We start from the raw sequence: 16,473 nt of genomic DNA, 5'->3' as shown, positions 1-16,473 counted from the left end.
TTTAATCCACTCATTAAGCCTGTATTTCAGTGATTACATTTTTATTTCTAAAAGTGTTATTTGTATCTATTTTTAAATATGTTTGGCTATTTTTCATATGCTTTTGTCCTTGCTTATATTTGTAATTCTATCTCATATTTTTTTTCAACAATTTAACTAACTAGCAACTCTAATTGCCTTTGGAAAGGGGGTTGGATGCCTGTGGAATAAAGTTGGAAAGAAGACTGCATGCATCTCCTTTGGTGCCATTTCAGACCTATTTAATAAATTGATGAAATTAAAATTTAAAAAAACTTTTAAAATATACTAATACTGTAGTGTGAATTTGATACATTTAATATCTGAAATTCAGGAAGGCCCAATTCTGCTATTTTTTATTTTGATTGAGTTTTGTTTCTTTAAGTATTTTATAATTTTATATTTGTTTCTGCTTAGATACATTTCACCTGTGGAAATTTTTTAAAAGATTTTATTTATTTATCTTTAGAGGGGAAGGGAAGGAGAGAAATATCAATGCATGGTTGCCTCTCTTGAGTCCCCTGCTGGGAACTGGCCTGCAACCCAGGCATGTGCCCTGACTGGGAATCGAACCATGATCTTGTGGTTCGCAGGCCCATGCTCAATCCACTGAGCTACACCAGCCAGGGCATCACCTGTGGAAATGTTGAGGAATCTAGTTTCAGTGCCAAATATCTACAGAAAGAATCCCTATTATCTTCTATCAAGCATCACAGGATATCATGAACCCAGGATCACTTTAAATTAAATTCTTAGACTTCATAGGTGATATAAATTTGAATTCTAACCATACGTGAAGGTCTTACAGTCATAAATTTTCAGGGGAGACAGCTTTTCCCACTTAGAGGAGAAATTAAGACAGATAAGACTCATTTTCTATCCTTGCTGCAAGCAGAATGTTTATCTGACCTACCATTTCACTATGCTGCAATTCTTAGACGGTCCTGACTTCATATGAAGTTGCGGTTCTAACACCCTTCTGTGTGGGCTTAGAGTTCTGTTCCTGTGTCTCTGTTCAGGTATTAAGAACCAGAGTTATACATTCCTAATAGTGACAAGTGGGAGTGGGTTTGGGGCTCGCCTATCACTTTGGTTTCTAAAATCTGTTCCTTTTTGACCCCTAGAGATTTTCTTTACAAGCTAAAATACAAGCTCCTTTCTAGGGAGCTTGTATTTTATCTAGAATTTCTGGACGCCTTATTATGAAAAGGTTTCTCAGACTATCCAGTCTTTTATGTTTTCTGAAGTAAAAAACCCAAGCTCCTTTAATCTTTACAACAGTCTTACAAATTAAGGATACTTACTTCTGTTTTATTTTTGTGCAATTGAGGCTCAAGCAAGATAAGGGTTATATAGTTTCAATCAAGTAACAGAGTCTAAATTTTAACCTGGTATTGTCTGACACCAAAGTTCATGGTTGTTTAAACAATGAGCTATATTGCTTCTTAATATATCCTGCAGTCTGTGTTTTTTTTTTCTTTTAGATGCTGTTAATCATATCTATCCTCAGAAAAAAAATAAAATAATGTTCAAAGGTACTATAAACTGAAAAACTTGTCCATTGCTTATAAAATGTATTTATTTATTAAACCTGATAAGCTCTGCTATCAAAGTCCTATAGCTAGTCCAAGGTTAACAATTGTATCTGTCAAGTACAATAGGGGAGAACTGAATGCTTTCTTATGCATTAACAATAAATAATATTTTAACCAAAGTATTATCAAACCTTCCTTTCCCTTGACTTTTTTGTGCTTACTTTTCCCCTACAAGCCCATCATCTTCTCCATCACTCTCTCCCCAGACTGCTACTAGCTCTATAGAGTAGTAATAAATATGACTGGGTCTCTGCTACACTTTGGGCAAAGAAAAAAGTCTTGGACACAGTAGATATAGACCTTATCTGTCTAGCTTGTTGATTAGAAAAGCAAGCTGGAGGACATGTAAGCTTTAATGAAGTCTGAATAGATTACATCTATTGCTTCCTCAGGCTCAGCATGACATGGCACTCATAAAACAGAAAAAAAGAATAAGTCTGGCACAGTGGCTCATCATGTGATCATACTGCTAGCCACACATTGATTTTTGCTTTCTTAAGTACTAGAAAATGGATAGGTTCATAATTTGTTCTGATATTTTCCCAAGTATCTAGATAGCTATAATTACTTGGATTATCCTTATTTCCTTTTTTAAAACAGACTCATGCACACAATTTGCCCTGGCTTGGACTATAGGGATCCTCAGGCCTCGGTTTATTTGCTAAGAATGAAGTCTCTACTTTAGACCAGTCTCTGCTCTCATGGAGTAAATGATCTAATTTGGAAGTTAAATAAACAAACAAAAAGAAATAATTTCAGAGAGCTATATACACTGCTAAGTGTTTAAAGAGGTGATAAATACAGAGTTACTGGGTTGGTGGTGGCATGCTACTTTAGAGATTTTTAAGAATGTTGTTTAAGAAAAGACTTCAGAAACTGGGGCATCACTCTTTTTGATTCCCTTCCTACCTTACTAGCTGCTTCTTCTCAGTCTTCTACAATGATTTTGCTTCATCTTTCCAACCTTCAAATATTGGAATGCTCCAGGGCTCACCCTTGGACTACTTTTTGATCCGCACTCACTCCATAGATCTCATCCAGTCCCTACATTTTAAATATTTTGTACACTTTATGCTTAAATGAGCAAAGTATGTATAGAACACTAACATTTGCCTAAGGAATGAAACTGATGGGTCTGAGATTTTATTCTACTTGCAGTCTAACAAGTTAGCCTGCCACGGTGTCATGAATTCTGGCAGTACACAAGATTCTTGGGCCTTGTAATTCTATCTCATATTTCTTTCAACAGTTTAAGTAACTAGTAACTTTAATTGCCTTTGAAGAGTGGATTGAATGTCTATGGAATAAAGTTGTAAAGAAGACTTTTTCAATGCATGTCTTTTGATGCCATTTCACACCTATTGAATAAATTAATAAAATCAAAACTTAAACAGCTTTTCTATTTTTTGAAATTAATATATTTGATTAAATATACAATTACAGTTGTCCCACTTTTCTCCTTTGCCCCCCTCCAACTGGTACCCCCGTTCCCTCCAGTAATCCCCCTTTAGTTCATGTCTATGGGTCATAAATATAACTTCTTTTGCTCTCTATTTCCTGTACTATTCTTAACCTCCTCCTGTCTATTTTGTACCTACAAATTATGCTTATTCCCTCAACCTTTCCCCCCATTATTCTCCCTCCCCACTGACAACCATCCATGTGATCTCCATTTCTATGATTCTGTTCCTGTTCTAGTTGTTTGCTTAGTTTGTTTTTGTTTTAGGTTCAGTTGTTGATAGTTGTGAGTTTGCTGTCCTTTCACTGTTCCTATTTTTCATCTTTTTTTTCTTAGTTAAGTCCCTTTAACATTTCATATAATAAGTGCTTGGTGATGATGAACTCCTTGAATTTGATCTTATCTGAGAGAAGCACTTTATCTACCCTTCCATTCTAAATGAAAGCTTTGCTGGATAAAGCAATCGTGGCTGTAGGTCTTTAGATTTCATGACTTGGAATACTTCTTTCCAGCCCCTTCTTGCCTGTAAGGTTTCTTTTGAGAAACCAGCTGATAGTCTTAAGAGAACACCTTTGTAAGTAACTCTTTTCCCTTGCTGTTTTCTCTTCATCTTTAACCTTTAACATTTTTTATTATGATGTGTCTTGGTGTGGCCCTTTCAGGTTCAACTTGTTTGGGACTTTCTGTGCTTCCTGGACTTGTATGTCTATTTTCTTTGCCAAATTGGGGAAGTTTTTTCTTTCATTATTTTTTCAAATAAGTTTTCAATTTCTTGTTCTCCCACTTCTTCCCACTCTTATGATTCAAATATTGGAATATTTAAAGTTATCCCAGAAGTTCCTAAGCTTCTCCTCATTTTTTTAAAAATTATTTTTCTTTTTTCTGTTCCAGTGAATGTTTACTTCTTTTTGTTCCAAATCATTGGTTAGAATCCCAGTGTCCTCCCCTTCACTGTTGTTTTCCTGTATATTTTTCTTTATTTCACTCTGTATGGCCTTCACTTCTTCCTTTATTTTTGTGGCTGTACTCAATTATTTCTCTGAGCATCCTGATCAACAGTGTTCTGAACTCTGCATCTAACAGTTTGGCTATCTCTGTGTTGCTTAGTTGTTTTTTTTTTCTGGAGTGTTGATCTATTCTTTCATTTGGGCCCTATGTCTTTATCTCCTCAACTCGGCAGCCTCCCTGTGTTTCTATGTGTTAGGTAGAGCTGCTTTGACTCCCCAGGTTGGTGCACCTGTTATGTTGTAAGGGGCAGAGCCTTAGGTGCACCAGGATGGGGCAACCCACTACACTGCCTTGTGATGCTGTATATGGGGGAGTGGTCAAAGAGGAAACAATGTCACTTGCTTGGCTCTTGCCCCATAAGACATCTTTTTAAATATACTAATTTTATAGTTTGAGTCTGACACATCTAATATCTGATTCAAGAGGGTCAAATGTATTCATAATCTGTCCTTTCTTCATTAGCTTTCTACTCCCACCATGGTCCATGCCATCTTATTTTCTTCCACTAGTTTTCTTTATGAGAAATATTTTATTTGCAAACTATATACTTTATTTTTAGCATTTTTACTTTTATTTATAGTTGACGTTACATTATTATATTAGTTTCAGGTGAGAACTGCAGTGATCAGACATTACATAACATATTAGTAATCATCCCAATAAATCTCACACTCATCTGACACCAGACATAGTTATTAGAATATTGAATATATGTCCCATGACACACTTTACATTCCCATGACTATTCTGTAACAACCAATCTGTACCTCTTAATCCTTTCACCTTTTTGACCCATCCCCTCAACCTCCCTCATCTCTGGCAACCATCAAAATATTCTCTGTATGTATGTGTCTGTTTCTGTTCTGTTCATTCACTTATTTTGATTTTGTTTTTTTTAATTTAGAGAGTATGTTTATTAAAGCTGGGGACAATGAAACAAAGGAAAGGCTTAGGATTGGAGAAGCAACAGGAGAGAGCATAGGCAGTGCTCTGGGTTGGCTCCCTGGAATTATTATAGGAAAGAATTGAGTCAAGTGGGGCAGCTGTTAGCTCCCTGAAAAGTCTGGGATAGAAGAAGCAAAGGGTCAGGCTAGGCAGTGCTTTGCTATGGCTTTCTACAAACATTATAGGAAAAAAGTGAGCCACACTGGGCTGCTGTTAGCTCATTGCAAAGTCAGGGAAAGGAAGGCCTTGAAGACAGGTTCAGGAAGTAAGCTCAAGATGAGCTGCCATTATCCATTGTTCTCTTGGTTGCAAGTCTTGTGGGGTCTTTAGAGTTTAGGGTAAAAAAGTAAATATACATGCATGAAATGGAAAAAAAAGTGTGCGTGTGCTCCAGAGAGAGCCTGTCTATTTTGCTTTTTAGATTTAGTTGTTAATAGATAAATACGTATTGCCATTTCATAGTTCTTCTTCTTCTTCTTCTTCTTCTTCTTCTTCTTCTTCTTCTTCTTCTTCTTCTTCTTCTTCTTCTTCTTCTTCTTCTTCTTCTTCTTTTCTTCTTCTTCTTCTTCTTCCTTCTCTTCTTCTCCTCCTCCTCCTCCTTTTTTTCAACTTCTCCTTCCCCTTTCCCTTTTCCTTCTAGAATACCCTTCAACATTTCACATAATACTGGTTTGGTGGTGATAAAGTCCTTTAACTTTTTCTTGTTTGAGAAGCTCTTTATTTGTCCTTTGATTCAAAAAGATAGCTTTGTTGTTTAGAGTAATGTTCATTGTAGGCCTTTGCTTTCCACCACTTCTGATATTTCTTGCCAATCCCTTCTGGCATGAAAATGTTCTTTTGAGAAATTAGCTGACAGTCTCATGGGAGCTCCCTTGTAGGTAACTAATTGCTTTTCTCTTGCTACTGCTAAGATTCTTTGTCTTTCACTTTCTGCATTTTAATTATGATGTGTTTTGGTGTGGGCCTCTTTGGGTTCTTTGGGTTCTTTTGGGACTTTTGTTTGGGACTGGTTTGGGACTCTCTGCACTTCCTGGACTTGTCTATTTACTTTACCAAGATAGGGAAGTTTATCATCATTAATTTTCAAGTAAGTTTTCAGTTTCTTGCACTCTCTCTTCTCCTTCCTGCTCCCCCATATGTGAATGTTGGTATGTTTGAAGTTGTTCCAGAGGCTCCTTATACTATCCTCATTTTTTAATTATATTTTCCTTTTGCTGATCTGATTTTCTTTTTTGCTTCCCTATATTCCAAATTCCTGATTTGATCCTTGGCTTCATCAATTCTACTGTTGATTCCATGTAAAGTATTCATTTCAGTTAGTGTATATTTCATTTCTGACTGGTCATTTTTTATGCTATTAAGATTCTCATTTAGTTCGTTGAGCACCTTTATAAGTAGTGTTTTAAACTCTGCATCTACTAGATTGCTCGTCTCCATTTATTTAGTTCTTTTTCTGAAGTTTTGTTCTGTTCTTTCATTTGGAACGTGTTTCATTGTCTCCTCATTTTGGCAGCCTCCCAGTGTTTGCTTCTATATATTAGGTCAAGTTGCTATGACTTCCTGTCTTGGTAGCATGGCCTTATGTAGTAGGTGTCCTCTAAGGTTCAGTAGCATAGCCTCCCAATCACCCAAGCTGAGAACTCAAAGTATGCCCCCAATGTGGGGTATACCCCTTCTCTTGTAATTGAGCTTTAATTGTTGTTAGTATATCAATCAGAGAAATTTATCCTTAGGTCAATCAGCTGCAAGGACTGACTACAACCACTGATCACTGGCCTCTGACCACTGTAGAGTATCAGCTGTGCAGGGGCCCACCCCACAGCAGTTCTCTGGTGCCCACTGAGTTCACCTCTTGAGTGTGTCGCTCTTGAAGATAGTTGGATGGTGTGCTTCAACAAGGTCTGAAGCTTATCCACTAGGTACACTGACTCTGGGGTCTCTCCAGAGGTGCAGACCAAGATCAGCCACTGCCTGTGTTCTACCCGGGGCCACCTGGCATGAGCTACAAAATAATCTGTAGATGGCTGTTGCTAGCGCTGTGCTTAGAGGTGCTGAAGTGAGGCCAAGGTGTGAACCAAGACCCACTGCTGCTGCTGCTAGGCCTGGGGCCAATTAATGAGAGGTGCAAGGCTTATTGAGGACAGATGCTTCTTGTTTGAGAGATTCTATGAAAATCTAAAGCATGAACCAAGACAGGCCTTTTGTATGGAAAAGTCATTGGAAACAGTTCAGGTGGGCTGAAAAGTTTGGTGGGGTAGGACCTCAGGGAATCACCAAGGTGGGTCAAACAGTGTAAGTTAGGTTGATGGAGTCTCAGATATAGCACCTGCTAGCTGGTCCTGTTGCTCTGTCAGGGGAGGGCCAAGAAAAGAAACAATGACTTCTGTAGAACTTTTCTCTGGAGGAAAGCTGCTCCCCCAGCTTTTGCCCTGATTCTGGACAATTCAGTTCCTTGTCATATGTCTCTGGTGCCTTTCAACATGCTCCCCCCATGCTGGAGCTCAGAGGGAGTAAGTGCATGTTAGTTTGTTCATGGGCTGTTTAAGAGGACCTGCCTGGGACTTCAGAGCTGCTTGTCTCAGTCAGCCTCAATTACCACTGATTTTTACAGCCAGAAGTTATGGGGGTTTCTCTTTCTAGCAGTGGAACCCTGGAATGGGAGCCTGTTGTGGGTTTGGTGTCCCTTGGTCCATTGTGGAGACGTCAACAGCTAATATCCTTCCAATTTTCATCCATCTCATGTGGATATGGGACCAGCACATTCCATATTTCTGCCCCTCCTACCAGTCTTGATGTGGCTTCTTCATTAATTCTCTAGTTGTAGGACTTCTACTCAGCTTGCCTTCAGGATGTTCTGAATTATGGTTATTCTGTAGCTCAGTTATAATTTTGATGTTGTTGTGGGAGAAGGTAAGTACCACATTTACCTATACCACCATCTTGACCAGAACTCTGGACTAGTTTTCAATGACATCTTATTTCCATCCTTTCATCCATACAGGTGATTGTCTACACTTCAGCCAAAGTGATCTTTTTAAAGTATATAACTATCATAAACAAAGCAATAAACAACAAATGTTGGAGAGGGTGTGGGGAAAAGGGGACTCTGGTCCACTATTGGTGGGATTGTAGACTGGTACAACCATTATGGAAAACAGTATGGAATTTTCTCAGAAAACTGAAATTGGACCTGCCCTTTGACCCAGCAATTCCACTGCTAGGATTGTAACCCTAGAACCCTAAAACACCAATTCCAAAGAACATATGCACCCCAATGTTCATAGCAGCACAATTTACAATAGCCAAGAGTTGGAAGCAAACTAGGTACCCATCAGTAAATGAATGGATCAAAAAACTATGGTACATATACACAATGGAATTCTATGCAGCAGAAAGAAAGAAGGAGCTCCTACCTTTTGCAACAGTATGGATGGAACTGGAAAGCATTATGCTGAGTGAAATAAGCCAGGTGTTGAAGGACAAATACTATATGATCTCACCTTTAAGAGGAAGCTAAACAACAAAACAAACAAGCAAGCAAAATATAACCAAAGACACTGAAATAGAGAACAGGCTGACGGTGACCAGAGGGGAGAGGGGAGGGAATTTCAGGGGAAATAGGGGAGGGATTTAGAGGAACATATATAAAGGATACATGGACAACAACTGAGAAGGGTGGAAATGGGAGGGAGGGGGAGCACGGGGGGTGGGATGGGATGGGAATAATAGACAGAATACTGTACTTGAAAAATAATTAAATAAATTAAAAAATATAAAGTATATAAGATCACATCCCTCTCTTAGAGGCATTTCTTTACTCGAAACTCACTGATCATCAAGGAGGGGTAATAAAACTTATCACTCACAGGAACAGCATTAGTCAGAGTATTAGCTTTTGAGCCAGTTCCCCAAGCTCCAGTTCCTAAAGTGTGACATAAAAAGGATGATGTAATGACTGAATGGGCAATTGGTTCCATTACGGGAAAGGAACCCTGAGCTTATAGACCTGAATCTTTTACAGTGGGCAATAAACCTACCTGCCTTATCTCCCAAGGGAGACACTATCTCTATCTTCTAAAAATATTAACTATACAAACATCAATGAAAAGATAGTTTGGGCAAAAAGCAATCTGTGACTATGCACAAGGTGTGCATAGTCATATATCTCAAGGTGTGCATATACCATATATATATGAGATATATAGAAAATTATCTCCCAATATGTGTCTGCTTACTTTTTTAAAAGAGAAGAATGAACAAAAACCACTTTTTAAAGTTACTGAAATGAAGCAGGGTTGGAAGGACAAGAATGGAAGCTAAACTTTCCTGAATATGTCTTATTTTGTATAATTGATTTCAAAACCAGCTATTTTACATAATTACAATAGAAAACAAAATTCAATTTTAAAAAAGCAAACTCTAAAAACCAAAAACTGCATGAAACAAATGAACCAAATTGTCTATCAAACTGGCAGGAAAACCACACAGAGAATAATTATTTCAAGTTACTTTTAAATACAGTAATTTGTCTTTATATTCCTAGAAGGGTGTACTCTAAGCAAAAAAGGAAGTCCAAAAACATCTTCAGTTCTTTCAATAATTGTGCTAGTGGTAGTGTTGATGTTGGTATGCTGAGACTGTTCATGTAAAATGTTGATGAAATTGAGAACCAAAGTTTTCAGTATGAGAGAATAGAGATACAGATCAAATATTAAAGAGTTTAAATATAACACCTTAGTCCTGAATTAGAATTAGAATTATTATGTATGAACCCATGATGTACTTTAATTTTATAGCAAAAAATCAAGGCATTTCTTTGCTCAAAATTCAATTATCATAGCCCACCTCACTCAGAGAAGTATACAAAGCCTTTTCCAAATTTGGTCCCAGTTTTTTGAAACTGTACTTTAGTATTTGGAATAGTTAAAAAGATTTCTGTTTGGTTTTGGTTTGGGTTTTTTCCTATTTCTTCCTCATTATTATTCCAGGATCACTTGATTTTTATAAATTTAGCCAGGATCACACAAGTCAAAATATAGTCAATCTTAGGTTTCTTTTGATGGAGCCTTATCAAACCAAAGTTGATGCTCTCCTATTATTTATACTTTACACTTCCGAAAATATTTTTGTGTGGGAGGATATAATAGTTGATATGAACTTGACTTCAAGGAATTTCATATCTATCAGGAATCTGTTCCACAATTATCCCAGGGAAGAGACTGCCATCTTTCTACATCTATGGGCCTGAGGCCAGAAGGGAGACTCTAATCAGAATAATCTGGGTAGCCTTTTCCAAATGTGTGCCAAGCATTCCCCTCTCCCCTCCATTCACACACAATTTTTGTGTGTGTGAATAGAGCCTGAATGTGTTTTCTGCTTTTTTAAAAAAATATTGTTTATGTCTTTTATTGAAGTAAAATTTGTACATGGTTAAAATAGCAAATAACTAGACTGACTTCACTCACCCTGCCCCTCATGCTCTACCATTATCTCACTATCTATTTTTCTTTAACTCTTTCATTGTCTTCTGAGGTTTATTTCTGTATCTCTAAATAATCTCCTCCAACCACTATTTTTTATCTTTCTTCTATTATCTGTTCATTGGCTGGCATGACAGTTGAGAATTTGACTTAGTTACACAACACCTCCTCACATACCATCACCCCTTCCTCTCCAAATAAGATAGAGCATAGTTTTAGTTCCTTCATTGATTTTCTTTGTATTTCTGTCCTTTGTATGTTGCTAGCTTTTTCCAAATGTCTGGTAACCCTTCATTATCATACATAAGAATGAGGTACTAAAAAAACGGATTAAAAACTATGTGAACTTGGGTAGTCTTGCTGACTGGCTAAATATCATTCACTTTAAGGTGAACAACAGACTGTTGTCTTGGGGACCCTAAATATTAGAAGTCATCATCTTTGCACTGGGACCTAATGCCACTCCTACTTTCTACTGTCCTGCCTTCTCCCTTACATTTATTGTGTGTACTCAGAGATTATTTGTGTGTATTTTGTTTATTAAAAAAAAAACAAAAAGGTACCAACATCCCCCTAGCTGGCCATAAAGCTGGGTTTCAGCTGGGTTTCAACTGATTCCTTCTTTAGCCTCAGTCCGCACATCCAACCCACCAGTATTTCATAAAAGGGAAAACTATAGGCCAAACTGACTAAACTTGAAGACTTTTTAAAAGATTTTATTTATTTATTTTTAGAGCAAGGGGAAGGGAAGGAGAAAGAGAAGGAAAGAAACATCAATGTGTGGTTGCTTCTTGCACACCCCCTACCAGGGACCCGGTCCGCACCCTAGGCATGTGCCCTGACTGGGATTCAAACCCACAACCCTTTAGTTTGCAGGCCCATGCTCAACCCACTGAGCTACAGCAACCAGGCCTAAAGCTAAAGATTTTTTTAAATTTCAATGAAAAGAAAGAACATGTTTAAAGATTAGCATACCCTGAGATCAGTTAATTAATTAAGAGCAGTTAATTCCAGGAATGTGAGGATAATTAAATATTAAAAAATTTAGTAAAATAACTCATTATATTAGTAGATCAAACAAGTAAAATCATATAATTTTCTTCATAAATGCTAAAAGGGAATTTAGTAAAATTTGACATCCTCTTCTCTTTATAAAATTGAAAGTAAGGATAAAAAACATGATAAAAACACATTATGCTCAGTGATAAAAAGGTTCTGGATACTGATAGTGGTAATGATGGTACAGCAATGTGAATGTACTTAATGCCACTGAGCTTTGGTGACAAAGATTAAAATTGTAAATTTTATGGTACGTATATTCTACCATAAGATCAGCATCATTCTTAATGGGAAAACAGTGAAAGCATTCTCATTTGAGACTAGAATAAGACAAGATGTTTGTTCACTATCATTAGTATAATTTACCCTTAATCTGGAGATAACAGCTAATGTAATTAAACAAAAGAAATAAGTAAAGGAGAGTTCAGAGGATGGGTGAAAAATTAAGAGATTAAGAAGTACAAACTTCCCTGGCTGGTGTAGCTCAGTAGATTGAGCATGGGCATGCCTGGGTTGTGAGCCAGGTCCCCAGTTGGGGGAGCACAAGAGACAACCACATATTAATATTTCTCTTCCTTTCTTTCCCCTTCCTTTCCCATCTCTCTAAAAATAAATAAATAAAATTTTCTCAAAAAAAGAAGCACAAATTTCTAGTTATAAAAATAGTCATGAGCCCTGGCTAGTGTGGCTCAGTGGCTTGAGTGCTGACCCTGCCAACCACAGGATCACTGGTTAAATTCCCAGTCAGGGGATAGGCCTGGGTTTCAGGCCACAACCCCAGCAGGGGGCATGCAAGAGGCAACCACATATTGATGTTTCTCTCCCTCTCTTTCCCTTCTCTCTAAAAATAAATAAATAAATAATCTTTTAAAAAGTCATGAGAATGTAAAGTACATGGCATATGGAATATGGTCAATAATATTGCAATAACTATGTAAGGTATCAGATGAGTACTAGACTTATTGGTGATCACTTTGTAAGTTATATAAATGTCTAATTACTATGTTGTACACCTGAAACCAATATAATATTGTATGTCAACTGTAATTTAATTTAAAAATAAATAAATAAATAAATAAATATTTAAAAAGAAAAAAGTTAAAGGTATAAAATTGGAAATGACAAGGTAAAATTATCATTATTTATTAATATATTTAATGCAATAATATCCCTAGAAAATCAAAAGAATCAACTGGAAATCATTATAAAAAAGAAGATAATTCAATAAAACTTATAGATACAAAATTAATAAGTAGAAATATGTATACAAAACTAATATTTTGCTTTCATATATACAAACAGAAGAGCTATTGGAAGAAAAGACCCCCAATTTTAAAAAGCAACTAAAAAGATAAACTATCTGGGAATATACTTAAAATATTTGTGTGATCTATATGAGAAAAACCTTTAAATGTTCCCATGGGACACCAAAAAAACTTTTAAAAATGGAAAGGAATAACATACTTTTGGATAGGAAGGATCCAGCATTGTAGACATGGTTCATTTTCCCTAAATGAATCTATAACTTTTTAAAATCCCCACTGAAGATATGTTTATTGATTTTAGAGAGAGAGGAAGGAGAGACAGAGAAAGAGAAACATTTATGTGAAAGAGAAACATCAGTTGGTTGCCTCCAGTGCGCTCCCTGGCTAGGGATTGAACCTGGAACCTATGTATATGCCCTGACCAGGAACAGAACTCACAACCTTGTGGTGCACAGGACAACACTCCAATCAACTAAGTCACATGGCCAGGGCAAATCTATAACTTTAATGTGATCCCAATAATAACATACTAACAGTACTCCTTCTGGAAATAGACAAACTATTTCTGGAGTTAATGTGGGAAAAAAAGAATAATTAAGAGTAGGCAATGATTATTCTCAAGATGAAATAGATAAAAAGAAACTACAAAATATTAAAATGTATTACAAAGTTATAACAATTAAGACAATGTGATATGATGCAAGAATAGGCAGGTCACTTCAACAGAACAGAAGGTTCAGAAAGGAGACAAATACCTACAGAAATTTAGCATATGATAAAAGTGACATGTTGAAGTAGTGTGGAAATGCTAGATTATTCAATAAATTATATTGCAGTTACTAGTGAGCATGTGGTGGCTTCATACCCCTCACCTATTATAGATAGATTCAAAATTCAAATGTAAAAAATTCATAAAAGTACTAGAAGTAAGCTTACAAGCATTCTTTTAATTTTTTTATTGTTGTTCAAGTACTGTTGTCTCCATTTCCTCCACCGCCACTCCCCCGACCCTAGTGCAGAATGGAATAAACTGACCCAAAATCCAGGGGAATAAAATAAGTAATTGCTATCAATGAGAAAAATTTAAATATTTCTGTATGTCAAATAGCATCATAAACAAAGTCAAAAGACAAATAACAAACTGGAAAAAATGGTTTCAATTCAAATGACATATAAATGGCTTTTGCAAGTCAGAAACAAAATGCCACCAGTCTAAAACATAAATTGGTGGAGGCTATAAGCAGGCAGTTCACAGAGAAGGAAATACAATAGCTTTTAAATGCTGACAATAAGAAAACTAAATAATTAAACTACACTGAGAGACTCACTTATAAGATTCACAAGCTCAAAATTTTTGATAATCCAGTAATTGGCAAAGATGTGGAGGACAAGGCTTTTGCAAACATTCCTGGTGGGGGCTGTAATTGGTAGGATATCTCAGAGGAGCAAATGACAATGCCTGTCAAAATTACAAATGCACCCAGAAACCACTTCTAGGAATTTATCCTACAAATATACTCGCATATGCAGGAGATGGCATGTGCAGCATTGTTTATAACAACAGAAATTTGGAAACAACCTAAACGTCCATCACTGGGGAAGAGGATAAATAAACAACTGTACAAACATACAATAGAACACTCTGTAGTCATCAAAATGAATGAGGTGTCGGTTTAAATACTAATATGCAGTGATCTCCAAGATATATTGGGAAGAAAAAAAGCAAGGTACACTACGTATAACATGCTATTTGCAGAAATGTATTTGCTTGTATATAAAAAAATCTCTAGAAGAATATATAAGAAACTGATACAATATGTTGCTTCTGGAAAGGAGAACTAGGTGGCTGGGTAGAAGGGAAACTTGCTGTATTTATTTTTTGTACCTTTTGAATTTTAATGTATTCAATTTTAATGTATTTTAATGTATTCAATTTTCATGTGAATGTATTAGCTATCCAAAAAAATATAGACATATTTTAATCTAAAAAGTTTATCTCCAATCTGCCTATTCCTCTCCATCTCCTCTGTCACCTATGTTTTCTTAATGACTTAGTGACTTAAATGGCTCCTCTTATAAGGAATTTCCCTAACTATTCTTTCTATGTAGTTTTCCTCCACGTTCTTTCCCATCACTACATTCAGTGGTAAGAGCTATGAAGGTAATGAACATTTTGTAATGACACACTTTGTTTCACTAATTTATTCATTTTGTTTCATTTATTCATTCATTTATTACTGATAACCTGTTTACTTGCCCCACAAAAACAGGGAATCCTTAATGACTGATTCATCACTGTAAACCCAGCACTTAAGCAAGTGTCTAGAGCAGTGAAGTTTGTCAAATCATTGAAAATTTATAGAGAATGAAACTGTCTCACATTGATATTTTTCTCAACAAGATGAATCAGGAAAGACATTATTCCCCTTGTTTTCTAAATGAGGAAATTAAAGCTCAGAAAAGATGTGTCTGAGGTCACACAGCTGATAAAGTGGCAAAGTGAAATTTCTGCTCCCAATTCAGTGTTCTTTACACCAGCATGTCTATACTCCCTGCAATCTTAGGACAACTTGGCTAGAGCCCCACCCCCACACCAAGGTACTCTTCATAAATTTCCAGGCTACCATCCACAAATGCAAAAGTTCTTAACACAGACCCCTAGGTTGGTTTCAGTAAGCCTGTCTACCTTTTTTCACCCCATTACATGAAGAATTTTATTGGTTTGGCCAAAATGTCCATTTAGATTTTTCCATAAAATAAAACACGCATTTTTAAAAGATTTTATTCATTTATCTTTAGACAGGGAGGAAAAGAGAGAGGGAGAGAAATATCAGGGTATGGTTGCCTCTCTTGTGTCCTCTGCTGGGAACTGGCCTGCAACCCAGGCATATGCCTTGACTGGGAATCGAACCTCGATCTTTTGGGTCATAGGCCCACGCTCAATCCACTGAGGTACACCAGCCAGGGCCTAAAAAACACATTTTTAATTTTCACTAATAACTTTATTGATTTGGATCTTTTCAGTATGCCAGCTATCTCCCACCTTGTATAACACTGAGTGTTCTCAATTTATGTCTCAATTTTATTGCTATCAACTTCAACTGGTCTACCCAAACGTGGAGCATTGTCCAGGAAGAAATCTCTACCATGAAACTTCACAAACCACTTTTGACGTGTTCTATCATAGCACCTTCTCCTTACACTGCACAAATCTTTTCTTTTCTTTTTTTTTGCATTTCAGTTGCATTTTTACTTTCTTGAAATAATAAAGCATAATATGCCAAAAGTATTGTGTACTTTCTTCCATCACCAATATTACAATGGCTTCACAAAAATTTACCAATTTAATAAGTTTTTTTAAATGCACACTGATATGGCAGCATTCACAATACAATCTAAAGCAATTGTTTTGAATGACGTTAAAGACAACTAAGCCCTTCTAGAGCCATTGTACTGAAAAAAAAAACAAACGAACGAAATTTTTGGCCAACCCAATATACATATTGGTAATTTCTTTGGAGAAAGCCTCTAAGGTTTTCATCAGCTTTTCAAAAGGCCTGTGACATACCTCCACCAAATGAGTTCCTAAGTCAAACATTCATCCATATGGCTTCAGAAGTGACAGTCTGATCCGACCTTGCACA

The 16,473-nt window shown here is 36.4% G+C and overlaps 1 long non-coding RNA gene across 1 annotated transcript; it reads left to right on the top strand.

The window, feature by feature from the left end:
- The first annotated feature begins 1,467 nt into the window (after positions 1-1,467).
- On the top strand, positions 1,468-16,020 carry LOC118981095 (uncharacterized). The gene is made up of 3 exons (XR_005065270.1): positions 1,468-1,478; positions 9,635-9,647; positions 15,889-16,020. It is a non-coding gene; the product is annotated as an uncharacterized LOC118981095 (long non-coding RNA).
- Positions 16,021-16,473: the final 453 nt, after the last annotated feature.

The sequence above is a fragment of the Sturnira hondurensis genome, unplaced genomic scaffold, assembly GCF_014824575.4.
Source record: "Sturnira hondurensis isolate 20B ecotype Veracruz unplaced genomic scaffold, ASM1482457v3 Scaffold0023495, whole genome shotgun sequence".
Lineage (NCBI taxonomy): Eukaryota > Metazoa > Chordata > Mammalia > Chiroptera > Phyllostomidae > Sturnira > Sturnira hondurensis.
The sequence above is the reverse complement of the archived record's forward strand: the minus strand, read 5'-3'. Positions and strand labels throughout refer to the sequence as shown.